Below are 5,000 nucleotides of genomic sequence, written 5' to 3' on the forward strand. Positions count from 1 at the left end.
TAGTCCCTTTTAAGCAGCCCCTCCTTCTCCTCCTCCCTCCAAGTTATCCTCAGGGACACCAGCTCTCTCCGTCTCTCCATCTCTAGATGCGGGTGAAGATGATCTCATTCGTTCTCTGACCCCTTCTGCACCCATATACCTACTCGTTCACATTCTCAGCACAGCATAGGTTTCCCATCGGTCCAATTCAAAGGAACAACACAATAATACATCAAATACAAAATAAAACAAAATAACTAAATACATGTACTTTTACTTCTTTAAAAGACTATCTCCCCTGGTCACTCTGTAATCTCTGTACTGTAAACCAGAATGGCATCTGTGGCATACTGGTGAAGGAGTTGCACTGGTAACTGGAGGGTGGCCAGTTCGAATCCTGAAAAAATCCACAGATGAGGTGCCCTTGAGCAAGGCATCTGAAACCCCCACCTGCTACACGGGCGCTGCACCGCGGCAGCCCACTGCTCCGGTAGTGCCGGTGTGCCCCCATGTGTGTGGACCTCTGTGTGTGTATGTGTTTCACCGGCTACCCGGATGGGTCAAAAGCAGAGAAAGAATTTCCCCCTAAAAAGGGATGAATAAAGGACTTAACTTAACTTAACTCTTTAATCCCCACTTCCTTAAAGCACCTCTACGAACCTTTTCTTAATTGTTGATAGTAATCATCCTAATCTCTCACATTTTGCACCCCCTGGCCCTTGCTTCTCTCTCCCTCTCCCTCCCCCTCTCTCCCTCTCTCCCTCTCTCTGTGTCCCCGTACATCAGGAGGCCCCAGACAGCAGGTCACCCGGGAGCCTACATTTTAATTTGTTTTTGAAGAGGCATCATTTACTCTGTCATATGTCAGCCACTATTAGTGTCAGGGTGCCGGAATTAATGACCTCAAACTGAGTGGCAAAGTTTACTTTTTTTTTTAAAGCTAGAGAAAAGGCAGGGTGAGAGAGGCAAAAAGAGTGCAATGAGAAAGCCACTGGGATGTTAAAGAGAGGCAACGATGAAAGGTGGAGAGGGCGAGAATGTGAGAACGACAATAGCTAAGTTATTAATATATTGACATATAGTCATATATTGTGCATATAGTTGGTCTATGAATGATAATAATTGTGTTTCTTTCACAAAGAAAGACAACTGATACACATTGAAGTGAACAGCACCGTCAATTTATTCACTGCTCATTACGAAGCAAAGTGAGTTCACATTAGGACGCTATTTGATTTAAATAGTTGATTTGCTTGGATGATTATACGACAATGAAGATTCATCTGATTTCATCATGTGGTTATAGTTCGATTGAAACTCATGCAAATGTTACCAAAATAGTTATAAAACAAAATTAAACAAAACAAAATGATTATCACTGGTGCTGTCACTATACAGATTAAGATTAAATCGTGATTTGTGTTCAGGCTGCTTTTAAATGTGATGTTATTGCATACAATATAATGTGAATAACAAGCACAGCCAAAAAGTGTGAGTATACACTCGCTGTATCGACACATGCATACGTATCAAAGAACAGCGTGATTATGTTTAGCTGTTATTGTCTGCTTTACCACTGAAAAGGCCAGCGATGACACTGTTTCTCCACTGCTCAAAGGTTCTGTCTGTGCAGAAAACAGCACAAACATAATAGACTGTTACCCTGCCTGCCTTCCGGAGTCCAGAATGCTGTCCTGCTGCCTCCGTTGCTTTGATCATCTCAGTACATCCCTGTGGTTAATTGGACTGCATCTTGTAATTTGTCTGTATGTGAACCAAGGGAGGACGGTAAACTCTGCCTTGCATAATCGTACCATAATGACACCATGTACCATCACTGGGAACACTAAGAAAAATAGAACTATGCTAGCGAGGTCATTTCATATATTGATCAGATTAGGTTCTTATCACACGCACACAAACACACACACACATACACATAACGACTAATGTGTGCTTGCACACACACACACATAACGACTAATGTGTGCTTGCACGCACACACACACACACACACACACACACACACACACACACACACACACACACACACACACACACACACACACACACACACACACACACACACACACACACACACACAAATGTTGCTGGATAATACAGAGAAATAATGCTGACATAGTTTCTTGGTAAAACATACTGTTCTGCTGTACTGCAGCCTCATAAACTAAATAAGTAGGCTTGTGAAAGCCAAGGGGGACATGGCAAGGGGCTTACAGAAAAATGGCGATAGACTCTGCTAGCAGGACCTTCACATACCCCTACTGGTGCCAAATGTGTTGCATCTGCTAAAAGTGCGAAGTTAATGCTTTGAAAGCTTTAATAGCTATGGTTATAACCATCATTTGAAATGGTCCCACGGTAGGACATTATGCAGGGCTAAAAATGATTCACTGTCTGCAAGTTTCCAACGGCAAATGGTAAGCTGTGATATCAGTGTATTATGCATTCAGTCCCCTTTCCAGATACACCACCTTCACGTCAGAATCTGATCTGAGTCCACAAAGTACACGCATCAAAACTTGAAAGGACCCCTACAAGACATTGAGTTTGAATATATGCAATAATAATGAGACCAATACTGTCCCGTGTCTTCATGCATTTGTGAGGCACTCCTTACAGAATGAAGCGGGACAGGACGTTAGGGGTGGGAACCAGACGCATGGATGTCAATCCTACCTGGGGAGAAATCATGGGTGTTGCGCAACAACCCATGCTCCATATAAGTTAAGCTTAGCCCAAATGTGGGGGAGGGACAGAGACACCAAACCAGAAAGAGAGAGTGCCAAGGAATAGAGAGAGCGCCCAAGTGAGAGAAAAAGGGAGACCCCAAGAGAAAGATGGAAAGAGAGAGAGCCCAGGAGAGAGAGAAATAGAGACAGATCCAAAGACTCAAAATAAGGGAGAGAGCCCAAGAGAGAGAGAAAGCGACAGAGAGAGCTCAAGAGAGAAAGAGAGTTTCCTGCAAATCTGCCCTGATTAGCACTCATCCCCTTCTCATTTCTCTCTCTCTCTCTCTCTCTCTCTCTCTCTCTCTCTCTCTCTCCTCTCTCCTCTCTCTCTCTCTCTCTCTCTCTCTCTCTCTCTCTCTCTCTCTCTCTCTCTCTCTCTCTCTCTCTCTCTCTCTCTCTCTCTCTCTCTCTCCCCTCCTTACCACCCCTCCTCGTTCAGCCCCCCCCCCCCCCTCCCTCCCCAGTATGAGCAGAGCAGAGAAAATGGGTGAAGGGAGGATGATCAATTATGAACTGTGAACTCTGTGTCAGCGGGGGATATCTGACTGGTGGCTGAAGATAAAGCAGAGTTGCAACAACCGTACAGTTACCCGTTCATCCATAATAAACCACAGGGGGAGAGAGAGAGAGAGAGAGCTTGTTCACAGAGGGGAATGCTCATTCCCTCCAAAGATCCAGCGTGGAAAATGGTGCAAATGTCAGAAATACTGTTGACTCTCATCCATTTTTATGGAGTCTGAGGGAGCGAGGGAGGGGGCGAGGGAGGGAGGGGGGAGGGCGAGCACCACTTCCTTTAACTTGGGGAACGAGCCGTCCTAGCGCATGTGGAACGCTAACTGGTATGACAAGTTGATTATTAAATTATCAAATAACTTAATCATGCTATAAAATTATATTAACTTAGATATATTGTTTACTATATTATTGGGTCATTGTTAATCTGTGATTATTATTCGGAAATTGTTACTGTGCGATTGTCAGAGTGATTAGATCTGGGAGCCTGAGATCGATTTGTTTTGTCACCGTCCAAGTACCTGGGGAAATCTCGGTATCTTCCTCACAAAAAGTTACAATTGAGGAAACACTGTATCACTCTCGTGATCATTTCTCCCCCTGTTCAGGTACCTTGTTAATGTTTACAATTTGTAGGCTTGACCGTGGTGAGTTGGTGGAATGTCAGGAGTGTCGAGAGTGTTTAGGGGACAGTTTGAGAGTAGCTAACTGCTAAATGTTGCCTGTATACATTTTTTACATTTTATGTTTCAATTTCTGTAATGGGTTTTATGCACTGTTTACTGTGAAGGTTTTGAGAGTAAAAATTCAGCTACGATGGAGGAAACACGGTATCACTGCTGATAATTTCTCCCGCTTTTCAGGGGTGTAACACTGGCAGCGGTTGTCAACGGCGGCTCTGAATGAGGGTATTGTGCATCAGAAAACAAGGCGAAAGAGAGAGAGGGTGAGACCATGAAAGGAGGCATGAAAGAGAGATTAATAAATATATAAAAACAAAGAAAGCACAAAATGACGAACAAAATAAAGCAAGAACAAAAGGAGGTCTTCACCTTTGAACATTTTCGAATTTAACAAGGCACAATTCTCGTTGGGCTCAAGGGCACTTTGGTAACTTCAGAGCCGCAACGAGTGGACATGTCAAGCATTTTTTGATTATGGCTTATTATAATCTATTTTATTAAATAAGGATAATAGATAATAGATGGATGGACAAAAACACACACCATTTTCTTCGGTGTGTGTGAGTGAGTCTGTGATTCAGTGTGTGTGTGTTGTGTGTGTTTGAGTGTGTGTGTGTGATAGAGAGGGAACTCCCCTACTGTGACATGCTGGTGGTTGCCGGAGGCTACGAAGACATACTCTAGAAGCTGTGGAGGTCCCTTTTCCCCTCCATTGATCTATTGTTTTGATCTATAATAAGCGTGCCCCTACTAACTCGTATACACAAAGCATTTGCATAACGCAGTCAATTAACGCTGACAATGCTGGATTTCTCAGTGGCCCACATAGTGTTATATCTTATGTATGCTATAATTTCACATTTCCAAAAAGTGGTGTTTTTCGTAGAGTGCACAGGGATATAATTCCATGCAAAAGATAAGACAAAAGATAATTAAAAAGTCAGTACTGGCTATTCGCCATGGGATTGAATTACTCGGTGAGTCATTCCCAGGAAACAGTGTTGCGACACAATTAATAAATAAAGGATATTGTTATTTCACAGACAAGGGGAATTAGCGGTCATGGATTCAT

The 5,000-nt window shown here is 43.2% G+C and overlaps 1 protein-coding gene across 1 annotated transcript in view; it reads right to left on the reverse strand.

The window, feature by feature from the left end:
* grid2 (glutamate receptor, ionotropic, delta 2) overlaps positions 1 to 5,000 on the reverse strand; it is a 472,475-nt gene that overhangs the window by 126,325 nt on the left and 341,150 nt on the right. The gene's annotated exons all lie outside the window — the stretch shown is intronic.

The sequence above is a fragment of the Gadus chalcogrammus genome, chromosome 6, assembly GCF_026213295.1.
Source record: "Gadus chalcogrammus isolate NIFS_2021 chromosome 6, NIFS_Gcha_1.0, whole genome shotgun sequence".
Classification (NCBI taxonomy): Eukaryota; Metazoa; Chordata; class Actinopteri; order Gadiformes; family Gadidae; genus Gadus; species Gadus chalcogrammus.